At 44.1% G+C, this 25044-nt stretch overlaps 1 protein-coding gene across 10 annotated transcripts in view; it reads right to left on the bottom strand.

Moving 5' to 3' along the window:
* Positions 1-25044, bottom strand: part of ANKRD6 (ankyrin repeat domain 6) — a 169338-nt gene that overhangs the window by 66624 nt on the left and 77670 nt on the right. Inside the window, exon 1 of one of the 10 annotated variants that reach the window (XM_073220977.1) lies at positions 4123-4165. The exons of the other annotated variants lie outside the window; for them this stretch is intronic. The gene's annotated coding sequence lies outside the window, so the exon portion shown is untranslated. Of the gene's footprint in view, positions 1-4122; positions 4166-25044 lie in introns of those variants that run through there. 10 annotated transcript variants of the gene reach the window in all.

The following is a 25044-nucleotide window of genomic DNA, read 5'->3' on the forward strand; positions in this document are numbered from 1 at the left end:
TTCATTTCTTTTTACTGCTTAATAATAGTATTCCATTATACAGATGTACTACACTTTATTTATCCATTCACCTATTTAAGGACATCTTGGTTACTTCCAAGTTTTGGCAATTATGAATCAAGCTTCTATAAATGTTTTTGTGTGAACATAAGTTTTCATCTCATCTGCACAAATATCACGGAGTACAACTGCTGAGTCACATGCTAGGACGATGTTCAGCTTTGCAAGAAACTTTGTGCTGTCTTCCCGAGTGGCTGTGATATTTTGCACTCCCACCAGCCGGTTTTATATTGACCTCATTTGCCAGGTGCAATGGTAACTTCCAGTCCTTACCTTGGGTGATTCCCCTGGTGCCTCAGGCACTGCTACCATTCCTTCATCTCACTTCCTTCTTTGGTTTGTGCGACCCTCTCTCCTCATTCTCCTACCAGCCCTTGAACCATTTTTTTCTCTCATTCAAGGGCTCCTCTATCACTGGTCCCTCAAGTGGTACACATCCCTGAGAGTCTCTCCTCAGTTGTCTTCTCTGCTCAACTTCTTCTCCAGAAGATCTCAGTACCCCCACCTCTCCCTGCTGCCACACCTGCTCCCCTGCTGTCTAGATACAGATGCCTCCATATATGCTTCTTTATCCTCAATCGCTTTCTGAAGCTCTATATTTTAAACACCTAACCATTTAGCAGACATCTTCCTTGGATGTCCCCATCAACATATTCACATCTAAGTTACCATCCTTTCCAAACCCATTCCTTTTCCTAAGTTCCTATCTTGGTGAGGGGCTTCATCTTTCATGTATGTGCCCATCTCCCTAATCTGGAACATTCCCCCTATTCTTCTTATTCTCCTCCCCTTACCCCTCCATTCAATAAATTACCAAATCTTCCTGATTTGAGATAGCAAAGAACACAAATTAAAAATGAGAGCTTTGATGCACTATTTACAATAGCCAAGATATGGAAGCAACCTGTGTCCATCAGTAGATGAATGGATAAAGAAGATGTGGTACATATACACAATGGAATATTACTCAGCCATAAAAAGAAAAGAAATCCTGCCATTTGCAACAACATGGGTGGATCTGGAGGGTAATATGCTCAGTGAAATAAGCCAGGAAGAGAAAGACAAATACCATATGATTTCACTGATTTGTGGAATATAAAAACAAAGCAAAATAGAAGGAACAAATAGCATTAAACTCATAGGCACTGAGAAGTGACTAGTGGTTACCCAGGGAGAGGGGAGGGGAGGGGAAGAGGGGGACTGTTGAACCACTATGGTGTACATTTGATTAAAAAAAAAAATACAGCACTCAACAGAGGAATAATACAAGTAGAGTTTGATCCAGGAATGCAAGGATGGTTCCATAAGGATTATATTAACAGTTGCTTAAAAGGCAGCGATTCCTAATAAAGACCAGAAGAGAAGACAGTTCTTCCCTCCTAACCACAGTCCATCATGCACTGGACCACCATGCTTTGCTCTATCAAGCATGTGGAGAGAGGGGGAGAAAGACAAGTACCAAATGACTTCACTCATTTGTGGAATATAAAAGCAAAGCAAAACTGAAGGAACAAAACAGCAACAGACTCACAGACTCCAAGAAGGAACTCATGGTTGGGGGAGGTGGGTGGAGAGGGAGAAGCAGACTAAGGGGCACTATAATTCACAATCACAGTATAGGTAGGTCACAGGGAAGGCAGTACAGCATGGAGAAGACAAGTAATGACTCTATAGCATCTTACTACACTGATGGACAGTGACTGCAATGGTGGTGGGGGCTGAGAACCTGATAATATGGGTGAATGTGGAAACCACAATGTTGTTCATGTGAAAACTTCAAAAGGTTGTATATCAATTAAACTTTAATTTAAAAAAAAAGAAAAATGAGAGCTTTGAAATCAGATTACCTGGGCTCAAATTCCAGCTCTGATACTTTGGGCAAATTTCTTAATGACTCTAAGCCTGTTTTTTCATGTGGAAAAGAGTAACAGCCTCTATTTCACTGGGGTGTTGCAAAGACTAAATGAGATAATACACTATATAATGCCTGGCACATATCAAGTGCTCAGTAAACATAAGCATGGTTGTATTTTTACTGCTTTAATGTTCCTTCCTCTGTTCTATCTTCTCTAGCTGCACTGCCACCACCTTGATTCAGGATGCCACATCTCTTACTGGAACTATCACAGTGGTCTCCTATGGGCAGCTGAAGATGTTTCTTGAAATCCTGTTTGTGAGAATCTAAACTTAGAAATTAGGACGAGAGAGGTGAAGCAGTTTTCAGCTTGCATAACGGAATCTGTTTCTGCAGATGAGTTTTTACCAGGGGAAAAGTAGAAGCCAAAGGCAGACTGATGTTCAGGATTCTGATAATGAGTGTCCTCTGGCTCTAAACACATCTTCAATAAGACACAGCTGTGTATAGAAGTCAAAGGTAAGTTCCACCCTTCTTTTGATTCAGTGTTGGAAGAAAAGGAGTTGTGAGACACTAAGCCTTCTCCTCCAGCTTGTAAGATGGCAAAGACGGAGGACAGACAGACGAGCTGCGAGAAGAAGGGGCCGTCAGCACGGTGCCGAACTGCCAAGCAGTGGTCGGCTAGGCGGGGCTGCCTGGGCCTTTGGCGCCAATGACTGTGCCTCTGCCTATGGACCCCTCTTCCCCTGGGCCCCGTGTCGAAGGGCGTTTTATGTGAACAGACCATACGGGGGCTGGGAGGACTGCCAGTCACAGGACTGAACTTGACATGTGGGTACCACTGTGCCATGGTGGTCTCCCTGACTCAGACCCCACCCACTCCCTAGCCCCCAACCAATGGGATCACTGTCAAAATGCTCTTTTCAGGACACAGACGTGGTAAGTGTTTCCCTTCTGCTTATAATCCTCACAGACTCACATTCCCTCAGAACAAAGTCCAATGATACAGAAATCCACAGAAGGTCTGGTCTCAGCCTGTATCTCCAACAAGTCCTCCTCTGACACCCCACCCACCCCCTCATCCTGCACCCTGGATTGCCACGAGTGTACTCAGAACCCCTTAACAGCACTGCCCTGTCAGTTTTGCTGAGAATACTGATTAGATTTTTTCCAAACTCTTTCTTATCCTTCAAACCCGATCCAAGGCATTCTTCTCTTAGAAGGATCCCCTCAGGGCTGCTCCACCCTCCAGGCTTCGAAGCCCGGATCCCAGGGCCACTGAGCGCAAATCCCAGCGCGGCCACTTATTTAATGAATCTAAGCTCATTTCCTCATGTGTAAAATAGGAAGAATAACAGGTTTTACCTGTTGGGCTGCTGCAAAGATGGAATGAAGCTGATAAGAAACGATGTTTGTTTGTTTTTATCCCACTGTAGTAACTACCAGGCTGGACTGCAATTGTGTGATGTCAGTATTCTTGCCCTCTCTTCCAACTTTGATTAAAAAGCCTCTCCATTCACCCTGCCTCCTGTCCTAGTCAGAGACGTTACTGGGCTTTAAGTGCAGAATTAGAGGACAAGCAGGAGAGATGGGGAAGGAGGAGGTTGACTTGTCAAGGGAGGCTAAGCCAATTCACATGACAGAGCTGGGAGAGAGAGAGAAGCGCCATGCAGGACAGGACGGAGCAAGAGCTTCTGGTGGGTGGCGATAAACAGCAGGCTTCTGTGGAATGGGGGAGAGGGAGAGAGAGAAACGGGGATATGACAATTGTTACTGGGAGTTTATGAGTTGGGTTTCCTTTAACTTTTTAAGAGCAAAAAGAAAACAACTATTCTTCATCTGAAAATTATTTTGGTTTGCTTCCTTGAATATCTCCATACAAACACTAGACCATGTGAGACGGAAATTCATTAGGATTGCCTTGTTTACAGTGTCTTTCCTCTCTGACTCAACTTCTCCAGTACAGGGGCTGTGTCTCATTTCTCTCTGTAAACCCACTCACTGCAAACATACAGGCCAGCACATGGCATATGAACAATAAAATGCTTGCTGAATAAACAAACATATCTATGTTTACCAATTGCATCACAGACTCCTAAAAGCAAGTGCCTGCTCTTAGTTTTCCATTGAATGCTGTAGCAAGTTAAATGGTGACCCCCAAAAAGATAGGTCCATGCTCTTATCCCCAGACCTGATTATTAACTTACATGACAAAAGGTGTAATTACGTCAAGGATCTTGAGAGGAGATGCTTGTCCTGCATCCTCTGGGACAGTCCTCACTGCAATCACGTGCATCCTCTTAAGAGACACAGACAGTTTTATGACAGAGGCAGAGGAGGTCATGTGACCCTAGAGGCAGTGACAGGAATGATGCGGCCACATGCTAAAGAATGCCTGGAGCCAGCAGGGGATGGAAGAGGCACAGGGTCACCTCCTGGAACCTCCTAGGGTGTACAACCCAGCTGACACCGTGATTTCACACTCTGGCCTCCAGAACATGACACCATATATTTCTGTTGTTTTAAGCTATCTAGTTTGTGGTAATGTGTTACAGTAACCGCAGCAACTCATACAAGTGCCTTATACGTAATGGATGCTCAATAACTCTTTATCAATGACCCGTCTGGCTTGCTCACAATCACATGCACTGCTTCCTTTTTAAAGCCACACACACCCCCTCAAGGTTAGGAGCCAGGACTCCACTATGTCACTTCAACACCTGTAATCCTGTTGTAACCCTGGGGTCCCTCACTGCTGTCTGAGGGACAGTCAGGTTCCAGGGGCTAAGAGTGGTCTTATTCCCATATTCCTATAAAATGTCCTCCCCTCATTCCTTCAGGAAGGAGACAGTACAGTAAGGAGGCACGTGAGGTGGTGTGATACCAGCAGGAGAGGTGGCGGCTCACACCACTGGGGGTGGACAGCCCCCATTACAAGGGTCCCTCTCGCTGACAGGCATCTCAGGTTGCCCACAGGAAATGCCGCAGACCTGAAAGCCACATCGGTGTGTTTCCAGTTTTGTACCACAGCACACACAAAAAATCATGAAGCTGATCTTTTAGCCAGGAACTAAATGAACGTAACTCTGCAAACACAGTCCCATATATGGCAAAGGGAGGTCTGGGATTCACATGAGTGTCTACCGGAAGCAAACATCAACTGTGATCTGCCACTGTAATTCGTTTGCTAGCATCACTTCTTCCACTTCATGCCTCAGAGGACAGAGGCCCGCTCTCAGGGCCGGAGGAGGCCTGCAGGTCAGCAAGTCCCCGGCCCTTCAGGGGGACCACCCCAACCTCCCCCACCATACACAGACTGCTCCTACTTATCAATGTCTGCTGTGTGATCCCCCAGAAATGGCTGCTGTTTTTAAGGCCTGTGGACCCAGTTTTCATATCATTGGTTCCCGTTTACCTAATTGCCTTGCCAAGGACGTATTAACATAATATTTATCTGATACTAAAAATTCTAGAAACTGTGAGGCACACCACCCCTTCTTCCCAGCCCCACCTCCCCTCACCCACATGACTTTCTGCAATAACTCTTTTTAAAAGCTGCAACTCTCAGCAAGCACATCTGGGTGAACCAGGGTGTGATGGTGATGCTGTCTATCACCTGCAAGAGGAGACATGCGATGATCCGGAGAAGCCAGCACTATGCCAGCTGCCCCCATCACCGTTTGCAGAAGACAAGACTGTGCACACGGATCCCCTGCCTCAGTTCCCTTCAGGTCGGCTGAGGCAGGAGGGAGGCAACGGGAGAAGGTCTATTTAAACACTCCGCCCACAGGGTGTGCTGCATGACCTTGGAAGGGTTATATAACGTCCTGGGGCCTTAATTTCTTCCTCTGTAAAACAGGGACAATAATGATAGCTACTTATGTCACTGTGGGAGTGGGTGACAAGCGTTTAGCACAACGTAAGCACTCAGGAAATAGGAGGTGTGCGTCTATCTGTGTATCAACTCAATGGGAGGCTGAATTCTCCAGTCAGATTTCCAAATCCTTTCCAACGTTTAACCCTTCCTCCATCGCTTCTGTACTATTCCCAGGGGCCGCCCCTGGGGGAGTTTGGTCCCTTGGCCTTACCCAGGACACAGCATGACACAGCGACTGGCTTCAGCACAGAGCTTTGCTGGGATCAAATGTCCCTGCGGAGCAGGGGAATGAGGACTTCAGGCAGAGCCAGTTGTCAGGGAGGCTTTCTGCTTCTCCCCCAGTATTCACACCACCACACACCCACAATCGGACATGCACGCAGTCCGGGACTTGGGAGGATGGACTCTGATCCCCAGGAAAGTGAGTATCTAGTAGGTGGAGCGCTTCCCAGGACTGCCCTGCTGATATCAGCTTCCCTCGCATTCGGCCTCTCCTGACCCCCGAGCTAAGACTTTCCCAGCTCCGACTACCTCTCAAATTGGTTATTGCTCATATTCTAAGTTTCAGTCACGGATTCTCCATGAACAAATGAGGTTCCACCAAACTCTTTTGCTAATAATTCTATCACATAACCAAATTTCCAATAACAATCAGTTATTCTGCATTGTTTAAAATTACAATTCTGCCACATCTTTACAAGAAGAGGTTCCTACAGTGAAGGCAGCAGGAACAGAAATGACACTGACCTTGAATTGCTTATTATACGCCCAGAATTAGCCCCAGAGATACTCATTCTCGAGAGTTTTAAGCAATCTTAAAATAGTTCTGTCTCTCAGGATCTTCCCATTATCATACTCAAATTATTTCCACAATAAAAATTCATTTAATTAGTTGAGCTTCAGTAGTGTGCTGGAGACGGGGTCAACCTGAGGAGTTACAAGCCGGGATCTTTCTGTGTAAGAGTCCTGTACTCCTCTTCAGAGCAGGAGCTGGGCTCTCTCTTGAGCAAAGGGCGAGTTTAACTTTGCAGTGGTAGGTGGGCTTCCACTCTTGGGCTTGGTTCTTCTTTGGAGCCAGTCGTTGGGAAGAATTCACAGGCCACAGAGGCCTGTCCTGACATCCTCCTCTTCCTGGGGGGTTCTCACAAAGCCCGGGGCAAGAAAAGTACCACGCATGCTTCAACTGCAGGCGGATCGCCTCTTTGATAATCACTGGTGTCTACCCAGTGTCCAAACAAAAGCATGGAGGGAACAGGGTAAAGAAAAGGAGGAGAAAGTCGGGGGCAGGGGTGGGGGTGGGGAGGAGGAATAAAGGAGTAAGGGCAAGATTGGTGAGCACCAGGTGAGGGTGCAGCTACTGATAAGAAGGGGGGCTCAAGCTCAGTCCCCCCAGTTCCCACCCCTTCCCAGACTGGAAGGGCTCCACCCAGCCCAGTCTCTGCTCATCAGATCTCTATTGAATTAGTGCAGGATTCCTTCTGGCAGGATGTATTTATTATGTTTCCATAGTCTGTATCATGCTTAACATTTTCCTTTAGAAGGGAAAACCTGAAAATAATTATGTGTATGTGTGTATGACGTGGGTGTGTATATATTCATTCTTTCTAAAATATGTAATATACAGAAAAGTGTACAAATCATAGGTTGAACTTTCAAAAACAGAGACAGACTGTGTAACTAGCACCTTAGTCAAGAAAATTGATTGCCAGGATCCCAGAAGCCCCCTTCCAGTCACTACCTCCACTCCAAGAGTGACCAATGCCCGATTTTTAACATCACAGATTAGTCTTGCCTATTTTTGACTTTATAGGAATAGAATCAAGTAGGATATATTCTTTTCTGCCTGGCTCCTTTCACCCATTTTATTTGTGATTCTTGCACGCCATTGCTTATAATCACACATACTGCTTTCACTCTAACTGCTGTAGTGTCCCGCTGCATGAACAGTCCACGTCTGTGTATCCATTCTTCTATTGAATGGATGGATGCCCTTTTGAGTAGATTTTTATTTTGTGTATTGAAAGCAATGCTCTTCTATAAACATTCTAACATGCACATTTTTCGGTGAATAAACACATAAATATGTCCACATAGGACTGGAATTGCTTATATGCTCAACTTTAGCAGATGTATCTACGCATGTTTCTTACATTCCAGTGCATCCTCTCCATCTATGGGACTCATGTAAGGTATGTGAGAGTCCCAGGTGCAGGAGTGCTGGGTAAGTTCTATTACCACTGAGAATTAGGCAATGCCTTCAAAAAGTTATGGAAGATGAATAAACCTTTAATGCTAGCTTGTTTGTGATCTTTAGTAACTAGGTTAGAGCAAAAGAGCAACCACTGCAGGAATATTATTGATGGAAACATGACACACAGAGAGGCGGACACTGGGCAGCGCAGTCCCCGGCCCTTGGTTGGCAGCAGGCTTGCGCCGTCCACCACAGAAGGAAATCACTCCACCCCGGGGGCCCACATCAAATGCCCAACTGATGGAAAAGACAGGACACCAAGAGTATTTTATTTAGTTCATGCCTTGTTTTTATCAAATTGGACTTTAAAGGAAGTTTGCTGTATTCCAATTATGGAAGACAAAGACATAACTAGTACTATGTACATCATGTCCTCTCCTGTCTGCACAGACCCAGTGTCACACTCCTTTACAACACTCTGCTTGCCACGGGACAATTCATCAAAATAATTACAAAACTTCAAAGGAAAGGTTCCCTGAGGGAGCCTGCCTCTCCATGCTATGATAGTCTTCTAAAGCATTGCCTCAGAAACCACCTTATTTTCATTCTTCAAGAACACTCAAGAGTTTTCATGTAAAAGTCTGGTTAAGTCACAAAGGTACCAGATGAGTCAGCAATTCCACTGCTAGGTATTTACAAGCCCAGGAGCACGGAACACATATGACCACGCAAAAACTTGTATACAAATGTTCACAGCAGCATTATTCTGAATCAGAAAAGTAGAAACAACTCAAATGTCCATCAATTAGTGAATGGACAAGCAAAATGTAGTATATCCATACAAGGGAATAGTAGTCAACCATAAAATGGGGTGAACTACTGATATGTAATATGGATGGACACTGAAAACTTTACGCTAAGTAAATGAAACCAGACATGAAAGATCACATATTGTATGCTCGAGCTTATGCAAAATCCAGAATCAGCAAATCCAAAGAGAGAGAAAACAGGTTGGCAGGAGAAGGGGCGAAAGGGAAGAGGAATGGCTGCTAATGGATATGGGATTTCTTTTTGTGGCGATGAAATATTCTGGAATTAGATAGTGGTAATGGCTGCACACCTTTGTCAGTACAGTAAAACTCACTGACTATGTACTTTAAAAGAGTATATTTTATGGTATGGAAATATATCTCAATTAAAAAAAAAAGTCAAGTTAAGAGCCAGGGCATTGAAATCAGACCAACATGGACATGAATGCACTCTTTTGCATGCATTATGTTGGGGGTGAGTCACTTAAGCCTCTGAGCCTTAATTTCCTCCTCTGTAAAATGGAGAGAATAAAAGAATTATTTCAAACAATAAATAAAGTGTTTGGCATAATGATAACACATAGAAAGTGCCCAGTAAACAACTGTTGATGTTAAAGTGACAGAAATAATAGAAACTGGCTCTTAGCAAATGTACCTTTTGACATGTCTGGGACATACTTATCACTGAGTCCTATCAGACCTACTGCAGGATTTCACTTTCTACATATTGTGTAAGAAATTAAACAGGCGAGGCCTGCTGCTTGTCAAAGGGGAAAAAGCCTGCCACAAAGAACGAACTACCAGCCAGCAGAGGAGCAGAGATGGCAAGGGTTGTTTGCAGAGCAGAGGCCCCAAGCAAGCGTTGTCGAGCAGCTGCTGGGAAGCCCTTGCTGGCGGAGAATCAGCTGAGCAGGATGCCACCCGTCCAATACCCCCAGACGCCTAGGAACAAAACACCGTGCGTGCTGGCTTCCCATCCTACGCCTTCATCCTCAGGTATGGGCAAGCATGCTGACACCAGGGCTGCCGACCACAGAACAAGCAGGTGCCATCCCCGTAACTCGGAAACGGCTCAGCCTGCTGCCTCCTACTGGAGGTGACAGCAGAAAGGTGTGATGATGGCAGCTTCCCATCTCCAAGCTCCAGCTCTATCCAGATCAGCCACTGCCCCCACACCTGCCTCAACCCATGGCTGCAACCTACTGTATGTAACCCCCCAAAACAACAAGATGCAATAGGATCTTCCCAGTTATCAACTCTTAGCAATGCCAACAATACTCCATAAATCAGAAGTTTCCTTAAAAGTCATATTTCAGGGACAGCAGTTCAAAATTTATCTTATAATTATCAAGGACTGAAGACAGATGGACCGCAGGGATGTTCCTCCTTGTGGTCCTCCGGGCCGCCGATGCCATGAATGCCAATCACAGCGAGAAGGTCCTACATGACGAGGGCTTCCTTCTCTCTTTCCTTTTCCCCTTTTCATTTTTCTTAAATGTGGTTTGATGCAATTTAAAAAACCATCACATTGCTTTTAGCCTTTTTCTTAAAAGATGTTTTGGAATGGCACTGGCTTGTTGTACTGTTCCTTTTTTCAGAAATTATCTATATATGTATGAAAAATTCTGACTGGTATATACATTTCCTCCCTTAAGTTTTCACAGCTTTGTTGGATTATCAGTATAGCTGCTAAAAATCAGTTGGTTAACATTTGAGAGTCGGATCAATTTAGGATCCATTCCTGCTGGTTATTTTATGTGTTGAAGCTACTTAACTACTCTGAGTATCAGCTGCTGCTTTTGTAAACTGGGCATATTATCTATTGATGGAATGGTTATAAAAATTAAATAATAAAATATAGTATAATATCTTATAGAAATACGATAATGTACCTAGAATATATATAGATGCCAACTTTTAATAACCACTATTATTATTGCTATTATGTAATTAGACAGCCATATTTGACTCTAGTTCAAAATTGCTTTCTTCAGGATTTTAAAAACCATCACATGCTTTTAGCTTTTTTTAAAAAAGATGTTTTGAAGGAGCACTGGCTTGTTGTACTGTAGGATATCTGCAAAGCCCTCACCTAAGGCTACTGCTTCACAAGGTCATGCTTTCCTTTCTCAAAATCCTTCCACTCCAGCTGATAATTAGGGCTGGGTCTCAACACAGCCTGCAGGGAAACACAGTACCTGTTCTTGCAGGAAATAACTTCATTCTGAAGAACTTTCAGGTTCCACTGTTATGGACTGATGGAACTTGGGGACACATGGGCAAGTGCAGATAAAATGAAGGTTCCTGTGGCCAGGACTCCCACCTGGCTCTGATTGGCTAGCTCACTACACATGTGTTGGCAATACATTGCCACTGACTCTATATAAGGAGCTCCGCCCAGTGCTCTGGGCGATACGGTGGCACAGCTACAAGGCTGCAGGAGAGCAGAGCAGAGTCTGGAGTGGTGGCAGCGCTGAGGACAGAGACTGGGATGGCTGTGCGGGCAGAGAGGCCCAGAGGATGGCTGTGTGGGTACAGAGGCCCAGAGGTGGAGACCAACTTGCTGCATGCAGACTTGCTCTGAGTGGATGAGATTTTAGTGATTGACCTGCCACCATGGAAATAAAGTTGGGTATAACCCCTTCACCCCAGGAACACTCTACTGTCATTTCTTTGGTCACACTGAATCCATAGTGAACTTGCCTGGGGCTGAAACCCATTGGCAAGACAGCAAGGGAGGGCTCATGGGTGAACGTCAAGCTAGAGTGATGAGAATTTATCAACACAAAAGCACTCCACTGTCATTTGACCCAGGAATTCCACTCCTAGGAATTTACCTGAAGAAAACAGGATCCCAGATTCAAAAAGACATATGCACCCCTATGTTTATTGCAGCACTATGTACAATAGCCAAGAAATGGAAGCAACCTAAGTGTCCACCAGTAGATGAATGGATAAAGAAGATGTGGAACATATGCACAATGGAATATTATTCAGCCGTAAGAAGAAAACAAATCCTATCATTTGCAACAACATGTATGGAGCCAGAGGGTATTATGCTCAGTGAAATAAGCCAGGCAGAGAAAGACAAGTACCAAATTATTTCATTCATCTGCGGAGTGTAACAATGAAACAAAACTGAAGAAACAAAGCAATGGCAGACTCACAGACTCCAAGGGACATGTGGTTACAAAGGGTAGCGGGTGGGGAGGGAGGGAGAAAGGGGATTGAGGGGCATTATGATTAACACACATAATGTAGGGGGTCACAGGGAAGGCAGTGTCACACAGAGAAGACAAGAAGTGACTCTATAGCATCTTAGTATGCTGATGGACAGTGACAGCAGGGGGTTGTCGGGGGGACTTGGTAATATGGGTGAATGTAGTAACCACAATGCTGCTCATGTGAAACCTTCGTAAGATTGTATGTCAATGATATCTTTATAAAAAAAACACTCTACTGTAACATGTGACTTACTCTCCTGACAAACACCCGCAGTGGCTTCTCATGTATTGGGATGGCTGCTTGAAGCCTGGATGCAACAATGGCCCGCATTCAAGTAGACGGAGATGCTACAACTGTCCAGGCAGAAAACTGAGGATCAAAAGGTTCAAAGGCGGGTGTGCCAGACCAGATTTATTTTGAGAAAGCAGAAGAGCTCACTAACGATGACCTCAGGAAGGCCAAGTGGTCGCTTCCTTCACTACAGGGACTGAGGCACTCCATGAGGCCCAGCATCATGGAGAAGCCAGGGGTCTGTTCTCTGCGGGCTGGAGTGACAGTTGGAGGTGCTGCCACAGTTTGGGGCTCTTTTTAACTAATGGGGGATGAGAGGATTCCAAAATAGCAGAGGCCAAGTGGAGCCGATTAACCATCAGGGGCTGGATGGATGTAAACACCTAACTGACAGCAAGGCCAGAGCGGCAAACAGGGTGGACAACTGACTTGTATGAAAAGAGAAAGAGCTGGAGAGCAGGAGGCTGACGGCTGCTGTACTGCACAGGTGCACAGGCCCCCAGCTGAGGACAGGCTGGATCTCCTTGAGGACGGACCCTGCTACAGCACCACCAGTTCCCATGAGAAAGATTTTACTGATCCTTCCACAGAAGGACTTGGTAGAATGTCAGATCTTTCTTGTGGGGTATGGGTCTGAGCTGACCCTGAACCCATGGGACCTGCTGTCTTGAAATGGGTTTCAGCCCCAAGCAAGTTTGCTATGGATTCAATGTGACCAAAGAAAATGACAGTAAAAAGTTCTTGGGGTGAAACGGTTATACCCAACTTCATTCCCACGGTGACAGGTCAATCACTAGAATTCTGTCCACTCAGAGCAAGTCTGCATGCAGCAAGCTGGTCTCTGCCTCTGGGCCCCTCTGTCCACACAGCCGTCCTCTGGGCCTCTCTGTCCGCACAGCCATCCTGCACAGCCATCCTGCACAGCCATCCTCCGGGCCTCTCTGCACAGTCGTCCCACACAGCTGTCCTCTGGGACTCTGTCCTCGGTGCTGCCACCACTCCAGCCTCTACTCTGCTCTCCTGCAGCCTTGCAGCCCTGCCACCGTGCAGAGCACTGGGCGGAGCTCTTTATATAGACTCAACAGCCATGTATTGCCCACAGGTGTGCAGTGAGCTAGTCAGCCAGGGCCAGGTGAGAATCCTGGCCACAGGAACTCTCCTTTTATCCACACCTGCAATGGTGGTTCTGCAGTTCGAATAGAGGTTTATGGAGTCCAGGTGACAAATGGAGTTGTGACCGTGTGTGCTTCACATGGGGTCTGGTAGGTCCCTAGAGTGTCTTGGTGTCTGGTGGTGTTTTCCCAGCCCCCTGAAGTGTATATTTCATATAGATATACTTAGAAACTAGGAAAACCCTCCCAGTGGTTCCCTGAGGGAGAGTCAGGACTCTCTCTCCATAGAAAAGGAAAACCTTCTAGATGTTATTGTTCTTAGTCTCTAAAGCAAAACATACTATTTTGTTCCTGGAATAATAGTTGGCAACCTTAATAATTAAAATAAAAAGTAGTATATTTTTCTTTACAAGGTGGTGTGAAGGAACATTCATACGACAACCTTTTGTCGTGTCTTATTTTTCCTTGCATTACTATGATATTTAGTGTCTTAAAGTCTGTCTGATATCAGACAAGCTGAATGTAAAATACCATAAAAATCCCAAGAACAAACAGATGTTTGGCAATTTGAAATTGAGCTGTTAAAAGTTACTCATTTGGGCAAATGAAATCCCCACTCTCCACACAGAGGTACCTTCTTTTTATTTTATTTTATTTATTTTTATTTTTTATATTTTTGGTACCTTCTTTTTAATGATCATAGAAATTTGTTAAGCAAATAGGAAGAACAAAATGACACCAGTTTCTGAAATTGAAATTAAAAGGCTATAATTAGAAATACCTTCTGCTAATTTTTGTCTTCACAAGAGTAGGTTGTGGAGTGAAGTGACTTAGCACTGAATTACTTATACTGATGATCTTAAATAATTTCAGGTGTCAAAGTTGAGCCAACCAGTCACACAAAAAAAATTCTTAAGGCTAAAGATTCTAGTCTTTATTTATCCTTTATTTGCCTTCACAGTGCTTGCACACTGTAGATACTCATTAAATAATTGCTGAAAGCCATTTCTCCATGACAAGAGATTGCTAAAAAAGTGGTACCAGTAATGATGACTTTTGGTAATGTCAAAAGGACTTTGTGTCCTATGCTAGGCCTCCTATCCGTCAAGGTGGTCAAATAGTTGATGGAGTGAAGTTTCTCTTTGTGCAAGTATCTCAGAGTCCAGAAGCATAGAGATAAATGAAGGAGGAATGATAGGATATCACAACTGTGCGTTGTCTAATCAATTAATGGATCTTAGCAATGATCACCAATAGGTAATAATGTCACAAAAGAGACAGCAGAAACTAGATACTGTATACCTCCTGCCACAAGTGCATAACACCAATTGTCTCTCTCACCTAAAAACTGAGCCTGACTCTCATCAAGCTTCTTGGAGATCTAACTACTAATTTATAGAAAATACAGGAACAGAGGAACATGTTAAATGAAACCATGAGGGTGTTTCTAACTTGATTTTGTATTTCTAACCTGTCTCGGTTTCTAGATCTGTATTTGTAAATACAATAAAAAATCATTACTAGGACAAAGAAAATTAAAAAATACATACAATATACAAGCCCCAAGTTTTTATTCATAGGTTAAAAAGACACAAAAGTACATTCCAATAAATTATAAAAAAACATTATTCTTTGAAAACGTACATACAGGCAATTAATAGAAAATTGCTATTATACTCACAACTTCCTATCATATTGTAGTCTTAGCTAAATAAAGTTATGAAGTAGCAATTCTTCATATTAAATGCTTATATACACACTTTGAAAGAGCACTATATATATCACTATTTACATTTTTAATGTGAAAAATCAGCTAGTTTCAAGCCTGTCAACCAATCTAACTTCAACTGGATTAAGGACAACATGACTTGTTGGGGATATTATAGGAACTGCTTCAATGTTTATTTTAATAGCAGTCATAGTAGAGAAAACAGTTCCTCTGTTTCTCTGTTTTCTCTACATACGAATGGAAGAATAGATTGCAAAACAATTTTAGCAAGCTCAAGATAATTACTTTATAACTTTTATCCAAAATGAGATGATAAAATTTACATTTTCAAACTTCATCTTCAATCTACAGTAGCCAATGCTAATAATTTATCTTGTAAAATTAAATTTAAATTATCCTTCAATGAAATAAATAGATTTCTAGATTCATGAATTTTCTATACATGGATTTTCTTTTGATGAGCAATTAAATTCAACATGATTGATATGGATAAAGTGAAGGCTCATGTGGCCAGGATTCTCACCTGGCCCTGGTCGGCTAGCTCACTACATACGTGTGGGCAATATGCTGTTGCTATTGACGCTATATAAAGAGATCCACCCAGTGTTCTGCGAGACACAGTAGCATGGCTGCAAGCCTGCAGGAGAGCAGAGCAGAGGTTGGAATGGTGGCAGCACTGAGGACAGAAGCCCAGAGGATGGCTGTGCAGGCAGAGGGGCCCAGAGGCAGAGCCCGGCTTGCTGCACGCAGACTCGCTCTGAGTGGATGGGATTCTAGTGACTGACCTGCCACTGTGGGAATAAAGTTGGGTATAACCTTTTCACCCAAAGAACTTTCTACTGGTCACAGTGAATCCATAGTGAACTTTCCCAGGGCTGAAATCCATTGGCAAGATACTTGATTAAATTCAAAAGGTGTTTGGTGATTCCTTGTTATAATGCCACACATGGATGTCCTTCAGTATTAAGTTATGGAATATGTCATAACAATCAATTAAACTCTGTTCTGCCAAATTATTCTCCCCTTTTGATCTTATTTTCCATTGAAAAACATGTTTTCTTCTTTGTATGAAAGTACTAAGATCACTGATACACCAAACATATCAGATACATTCATATATTTAAAAAGTTGGAACCAAGCTAGCTTCTTACCTTGAGGAACACCAGGAGTTCCTACATTTGACAGAATTTTTTCCCTCCATAACCATTATACTTCAGGATGCCCAACTGCTATTTATGATCAGTTTCCACTTACACATAATAAAGAGAATAATCTCAAATTGAACAGATCAGCCCTAAGGTAAATTCATACCTTTTCATATATCACAAAGACTATTATTTAATACTGCTGGCAGTTTTTCATAGCAAGACACTCTTTTTTTATTTTTATTTTTTTTAATTTTGGTATCATTAATCAAAAATTACATGAAGAACATTATGTTTACTAGGCTCCCCCCTTCACCAAGTCCCCCCCACATACCTGTTCACAGTCACTGTCCATCAACATAGTAATATGCTGTAAAATCACTACTTACAGCAAGACACTCTTGATGAAGGAAGCCATATGTTCATTTACACTCTGACACAAATTTCTTCACCTTGGTATTACTCTAGAATGTCATCCCAGCTGCACCATCAGAACAGCCTCACACAAAATTTAAGTCCAAAGCACGTTTGCCGAGAATGCCCATGTGCCTGGATGTTACAGCAATGTCCAGTTGCTATAAAAGCTTCTAAACATTACTCTGTACTTGTCACAGCCAAGCCCTAGACCACACTTTGAGAACCACTGCTCTATAAGGCAAATGACCTGATATCTTCAACAATAACCAAAAAAACTACAGGGTAAAAAAAAGAAGAGAAACTACAGATTAAGAAAGGCTTAAGAGACTTATCAGTCAATTGCCATATATGACCTTGTTTGGATTCTAATGAAAAGAAACTTAAATTTTTATGTGACAATCAAAAAAAAGTGAATCATTACAGAACATTTTGTGACATTAAGGAGTGATTGTTGATTTCTGAATAGGTGATAAAGATATGGTGGTTATACACATATATTTATTTTTTAGAAGAGTACTTTTAGGTACACAAACTGAAATATTCACAAATGAAATGACATGCTATCTGGGATTTGCATATAGTAACCTAGGGTTGGGGTAAAGAGGTACGGACGAAATAAGATTGCCTATACTCTGAAAATCATTGAAGCTGACGGTATTAGTTCAGAAGGTCCATTGTACTATTCTTTCTATTTTTATATGTATTTGAAATGTTTTATAGTAAATGTTTTTTAACGATCAAGAGAATATCAAAAGATAGAAGCTATCTGAATAACTGGTATTTTATTATTGATCTGCAGACATTTAAAAACAATAGTAGGACAGGTCTACAGATTATCCAGGCCACGGATAATGATTAGTGCCGTGGTGGAGTCACAGAAGACGCAGAACAGCTCTGAGACACCCATTCAAGATTGTTTTAGGGTAGTTCTCAATCTTCTTTTTTTATCATTTTTAAAATTTTTTAATTTTGGTATCATTAATATACAATCACATGAGCAACATTATGATTACTAGACTCCCCCCATTATCAAGTCCCCACCACACACCCCATTACCGTCACTGTCCATCAGTGTAGTAAAATGCTATAGAATCACCACTTGTCTTCTCTGTACTGTACTGCCCTCCCCGTGCCCCACCCTAACCCACCCCCCCATCCCCACATTATGTGTGCGAATTGTAATGCCCCTTTTCCCCCCTTATCCCTCCCTTCCCACCCAGCCTCCCCAGTCCCTTTCCCTTTAGTAACTGTTAGTCCATTCTTGGGTTCTGTGGTTCTGGTGCTGTTTTGTTCCTTCAGTTTTTTCTTTGTTCTTATACTCCACAAATGAGTGAAATCATTTGGTACTTGTCTTTCTCCACCTGGCTTATTTCACTGAGCATAATACCCTCTAGGTCCATCCAGGTTGTTGCAAATGGTAGGATCTGTTTTCTTCTTATGGCTGAATAATATTCCATTGTGTACATGTACCACATCTTCTTAGGCTATGCTTTTTAAAACTCTACAGTCTGTCCTGGCTTACACACACACTCTCTTCAAATACATCCCCTTCCCTTTTGAAAGTCACCATTCCAGGAATCTCATCCACATTCTAACTGCACATGACTCAAGCCGTTTTCAGAAACAGCCTCAGCTTGGCCTGCTGGAGTGTAGTTCACCTCTACTTAGCTCACTTAACAATCACCACCGCGAGCCTCTCCTGTCGCCTCCCTCCTCATGGCCTCTCTCCCATTCCTCCCATCTGTCGCTTCCCAAGAACCTGGTTTCCCCACTCCAATCCCCAATCCCAACATCTACTCCCTTAAAAGCACAACTTTAGATTTAAAGCCTAATAAATTCCACTCTCACAGATTGTGAGAGATCATATCTCAATCACCTGGGTGTCTATATTACCTCCTTAGTCACACCCCTTTTTACTAAGTCAGATTTAAGTTGACTGACAACGATACCCAGCTTTCTGTAGTCTAGTCAGCCCCTCGGAGCAGATAAACTCCTCTGCAGACCAGGGTCAAAGCACAAGTACACTGTTCACTTTGTTAAGTCATCTAAACACAGAATCCGAACTGAACAGGGATGTTGGCCAAAGAAGACTCACTGGCTGTTATATCTGAAAAATACCAGGGTCCAAACTCTAAAACCCTGTGTGTGTTGTGTGTGTGTGTGTGTGTGGTAGGGGGTTGTCCAGGTTCCTGGAGTGAGACTGTAAGGTGATGTCTTCACAAGAATGTAGCCTTATATTCTGGAATGGGGCTTTTCAAAACCCTGCAGGTTGGTGCTATATACTAAATGTGTGCGTCTCCCCAAATTCATATACTGAAGCCCTACTCCCCAGTATGGCAGGACTAGGAGGTGGCAACCTTTGGGAGATCCTTAGGTTTAGGTGAGGTCAGGAGGGTGGGCCTCTATGATGGGACAAGCACCCTTCTAAGAAGAGGAGCAGACTAGGGGTGCCCCCCACACCCATCACGACCCCTGTCCCTCTGCCATGTGACAAAACAGCAAGGAGGAGGCTGTCTAGAAGAGTCCTCACTGAAAACCAAATCAGCCAGGGCCTTAATCTAGAACTTCCAGCCTCCAGAACCAGGAGAAATATGTTTGTTATTTGTTCTTACAGCAGCCCAGACTAAGACAACCACCCTCATGCCTATTTTAGGAATTATTTTAAATTTAACAGCACAACTATTACATGCATAAACTCTTATTGTAAAGTAAAATCTAAGTATGATAGCTAAAGCAAATTTCCCCTTGACGGTTGCCTCCTCTCCACTCAATTCCCTTCCCATAGGAAACCACATTCCCAGGGTGGTGTCCTTACTTCCAGAGCGTTCCTATGGGCACTCACACACACACAAGCATAGATACACACTCTCTCTCAATGGCTGGGTGTGTGCATTTTAATATAATTATGTTATGCATATTATTTACAACTTGCCTTTTTCCAAAAACTGCTATGCAGTATTCTATGGACTATGACAGTTGATTTAGGCATTGCTTATTAATGATCATTTAAGTTGTTTCCAACTCCTTTTTGCTTTTTTGTCACAAGTAATGTTGAATGAACAAAATGTCTCTCTGTGTCCATTGCCCTGACCCTGAGATGGGTAAATGAAGGTAAAATAGGGCACCTGTCCTGCCCAGGGTTGCACTGTGGCTTAGAGCAGAACAAAGGCCCACCGGACTGCTGGCCTGCTTTCCGAGGTTTTCCTACCTAATATAAGAGCACTCATTTTGCTTAATCAGTTCTGATGTCTTTAAACACTTATTTTTAAATATATTTTTAAACTCATAAATATAATACAATATAATTATACATACATATATATATTTTTTTCATACTTTCGAGTGAGCCTGACAACTCCTAGTGGATCAGCTACATTCCTTAAAGAATTCCCAGACGTGTCTTTCTCTGCACGCCGGGGCCACAGAAAGGGCAATCATGGCAGCACGTCACCCAGAGCACATTCCGCTACCCTGAGGCTGAGCAGAGCTACCTCAAGTATCAGGGTCACTGTAGCACACACTGCGCCCCAGTAGCGCCTACATTTCTGGGGGTGTAGCTTTCATGCTGCTTTACAGAGAAAGGGAAAACACAAAAGGGCAGAAATAGCCCCACCTGGACACCAGATGGAGCCCAGTAATGATGACGGTGGGAATGATAAGACAGCAAACCACTTCTTGAGCATTTTACCCTGGGCCGCATGTTGTGGTGAGGTCTCAGCTTCATCCTACCATTATCCACCTTTCACAGATAAGGAAATAAACCAGAGAGAGGTCAGGACAGTTAATCAATATTGCACAGCAACCAAGTGGCCAGGGTAGGATGTGAACACAGGCTGATAAGTTCCAGGGCGACTGCTCTGAACCTGTGTGACGCTGCCTCCCCGGCTTCAAGAAGGCACCAAGTTTCCATGTTAAGCCAAGTGTAGGCCGAGTTCCATGGTAGGCTTTCAGAACAAATGCATTTTTTACTTAAATTTGCTCTCCATTTAAGGGACAAGGCCTTAAATGACTGGTCGCTGCCACCAGGCTTCTCTGCAGAGCACCCTGGGGAATGGGGAAGCGGCCCGGGTACTTCACAGCCTGGCACAAGGCAGGAGTGCAGCCAAACAACCACACGTGCATCAAGTTCCATATTTATCAGTGAAACCAAAAGCCCAAGCTCCTATCTGCACAGGTCTTCTTGCACATGGGCATGTGTGTGCATGTGTGTTTTAAAATCTTGTCTCAGCTGGAGAAACGTGCCAACTGTAATGGTTTTCTGAAGCCAACTGTTTTTTTTTTCCTCCAGAGAGGCTAATGAATAAAACTTTACCCTGTTTATGCGGCAGGTATTCAGGGTTTAGTACTTACCCACAGTGAGAGTCACAGGTTTACATGAGGAGGCACACCTCTCCTAAATCAAGATGCCTTTGAACATGAGGGAGGAATTTAAATATTACTCTTATATTAAAACATAGTTAATCATAAGGAAGTTTTAAATATTCAGTTTTAATGAACCTGATTAAGGCAGCGATTGGGGAACCTTACTCTTGTTTAAGACTCTCAATGCCTTCTTGTCTTTTCCCTAAAGAAGCTACGTGCTCTACTTAGCTGAGTGGGGAGGCCAAAGGGAGCCCTGCTAATAGTCCTTGCTAGGTTCTTGCAAAGGCTTCCATTTCTACCTGCAAAGTGTGCAGCACCAACTCGCAAAGCCAGGGAGGACAGCAGGATTGGGTGCCCTGCCTCAGGCATTAGCTCCCTAAGACTACCATGTTTATGCAGAGCTGAATAGCCTAGCTGCCTCCCCCTTCCAAGTCCACACACTTCATCTCATTACCAATTTCTATTTTCTGCACAACAGTTCACACCATTTGAAATGGTCTTGCTCACTAATTTATTTACTTAAGTATTGTTTGCCTCCAGTCACCCCCTCCCATGATACCCAGAGAACAGGAGCCTTTTCCATGTTCACCTCTTTGTCCCCAAGCCTGCAGCAGTCCCTGGACACAGCGGCACTTATAAATACTTGTTGAGTAAGTGAATGAATAAATGAGGTGGATGTGAGACGCCTAGTCAAGAATGCAAACAGAGGTTCTAAAGATGGGTCTGAACAATTGCCCTGTTCACTAAGAAGTACTCCACAAACGCACGGGTTAGGAGCAAGAATAGACTAGAAATCCTCATTCCTCCCCTCTCCCCATTCTGGAGGGCAGACACAACAAGCTTTTTGGGGGGTAAACCTATACTATCTTTCAAATTTACAAAACAACTTTTTAATAAAACATAAAAAAGGTTTTCAACCTTTTTTTTGGCAAAGGCAAGAACCACAAAGTAATTACAGGCTTTACACCTAATAGGATCATACATTAGTTGGAAAGAGTCGTACTGCCCCCAACCCCTCTCTCCTTTGTCAGCAAGAATATGTTAGGGAGACAACAAGATATTAACCCAGCGGTTAGAGACAAATGCTTCAAGTCAGCCATAAAATTGTCTAATTGTCTCTGAAAATTAAACCTTTTACAGCATAGCCGCTTTTGGCTGCATTATTAATATTACGACTTGGTATGGAAAAAAAACAAGACCTGCCCCATCATCTGGGAATTAATTATTTCAGGGCACCAGTTTGTAATTTAACACAATGAAATAGCCATTTAGCTAACAATTCTGGGAGTGCAGATGTGTTTTCAAATCACCTTGGGAAAACATATAGCCTCAAAATATACATGTATATACCTGATTTCAGAAACCAAATCTTACGACCTATTGGCACCAGGTAGTATCTGACCCCTCCCCTACCTCCCCAGACCACAGAGGCACCGACTCAGAGAATCTGGCTTACCGCACACATCCCGGTGAGGCTGACCTCGATGCGAGACTGGGAGAAGGGGCTGCTTTAGGGGAGAGTGCAGTGGTCACAGAGACAAGCACTTCTCCACACACGCTCATTCAGGGCGCTGGAGGCAAGGTTCTTGTACAGACGAGGGGTGCCTTCAAGAGGGGAGGGCAGTATTCTGTTCTCCAATTGGATATCCACTTGGCCAGCACACTTACGAATTTGTCCCTACTTCCTGGGGCAAAGATAAAGAGAACTACACTAACGATGGTCCAGAGAAGACCACGGGGTGGAGAGGGGACCAGCGTCCCCTCAGATTCCAGATTCTGGATTCCTGAGACACATAGAAGCAGATCTCCAGTGTGAAGGAAACCCAGGAGGGCAGGGAACACTGTGGGGCATTTGGGGGCTACCTAGCTCACTAGGTTGTCAAACATATAGTCAAGCATATAGAACGGTGCCTGGCCCTTATGAAGTACCGAACATGCTAGCAGTTATATTCATTACTATCTGAAGCCCGGATTTTGAATGATTAGTGACATGACACTGGGCAAGTCCCTAACCTCTGCGGGCCTCAGTCTATAAGAGTGATGATAATACTGACTTCACAGGGTTGTATCTATGTGTATTAAGAGTCTCATAGCTTGTAAGCTTTTAATACAGAGTAAACTTCTAATATATTCATTCATTCATTCATTGGATGATTTTTGAACAGCTAGTAAACGCAGGCATGTAATAGCGGAACAGATACCTGCTTCCTGCCCTCATGGGCTCCCCCTAGTGGGGAAGATGAGCACTGAACAGGTAACTTCAAAGGTGATACTAAAGGGAAGTGTTTACGTGCCCTGGCAGTAAATATCTGAGGGAATGCCTAACCCAGGAGATCAGGGCAGTTACCTTTAAGGAAGCGGAACTTCTGCCTGACAAATGCAGGCAGTAGGGAGATGAGGTGGCATTGCGGGTAGAGGCCACCCAAAGGGCCGGTGATCTCGGGGGGTAGGCCACAGGATGGGAGGGCAAAGAAGATGTATGGGGCAATGCCAAGCCCCAGGAGGGCATTTCAGAGGAAGTCGCATGGCCAGATCTGTTGAGTTTTGGGTGGTGCCACAGTGCAGCACGTGGACCGGGGGTGCGGGGAGACGGAGGGGCCAGGGAGTCAAGTGTGGGCCACCATGCTGCAGCCTGAGCAGGGCTCAGAGGTTTGGATGAGGGTGACGATGCGGAGAAGTTGGAATAGAAGGACATATGAAACATCAAGAAGTTTCAGTCCACACGGTTGGCTATCAATGTCTTTTCTCTTGGAAAAGGAAGATAAAGCATTCTACAATTCTCCTGCAAGGAAAGCTCGAGCTACTACAATGGATTCATTGGCTCTTCCAATGTGACTGTATTTTCTTGCCCATATCTTCTGTTCTGCTGATTCTTCTAATGCCTTTCCTCAACCTAAGAGTGACATAACTGTGAAAACAGGAGCCCGGAGAAAGAACTGATTGGAACTCTGGCTGAATTCCCAGATAGGAGGGCCCCTTCCCCACCTCTGGGGAGGAGGGCACGCGCAGCAGGTGCACTAAGCCACCCCCCACTCCCACAGACTCGGCTCTCTGGGGCACAAAGAAACACTGAGCAGGTATCCTTAAGGCCCTTATAATTCCTAGAGCAAATTGAGGACAGTAAGGCCTCCCATGGATTTCCACGAGTGCACTGTTTATGCATGTGGTGCAAACAAACCCAACTATCTTTTTAACTACTGACATTTAAATGTAGAAGTTTAATAGATTTGCTCTTCAAAGCCACCGCTGTGATTTTCAAACAGCCTGCCGCATACAGCGTGAAGACTGGAGGGATGGCAGTGGTGGAGCCAATGATGTGGGCTGCAGCAGGAGCCCCTCCGCCCCCGGACAAGGCAAGACTTTCAGAATCGGGTCACAAATTTATCTTGGGAACCTTTTCTAAGCAAGCCCTCCCGGGCGAGTGTGCTGCCTTCTTTGTTCCTCCAGCCTGGGCCCTCCTGCTGACCTGGGCAGGCCCCAGTGGGAGCGCTCTGTGCGGCCGGCCTGAGGGCTCCTGGGCACTGCACGAAGTGAAGGCCACTGATGGTCTGGGTCTCTGAAAGGAGACTTATCTCCCCACTGCTACTCAAAGAGTGTGTGACTCATTTAAGGTCACCACAGAATCAGGCCAAACAAAAAGGGATTTCACAACAGAACTTCTGTCCCCATCCCACATGATGTGAAGGATTTAGGGGCCCGTGCCCCATAACAAATTCAGGAAATGGTAAACGAGGCATAAATTTCTCTGAGAAATGGACAGGCTTCCACCAGTCCCTCTCCAGCGGAGGCCAGGCCTGCAATGTGAGAACCACGTTTCAGAGCCTGCAAGCCGGACTACTTACGGGGGCCGGCAGCTGCTATCACACTCTCGAAGGTTCACAGGTGGTTGGGGCAAGGTGAAAGGAGGGGAAGGGAGGCTCAGCACTTACACCGCCTTGGTTCACAGATGTTTGAGTGGCTCGGCCCTCCAC

This window comes from Manis javanica, chromosome 13, assembly GCF_040802235.1.
Source record: "Manis javanica isolate MJ-LG chromosome 13, MJ_LKY, whole genome shotgun sequence".
NCBI classification, from domain to species: domain Eukaryota; kingdom Metazoa; phylum Chordata; class Mammalia; order Pholidota; family Manidae; genus Manis; species Manis javanica.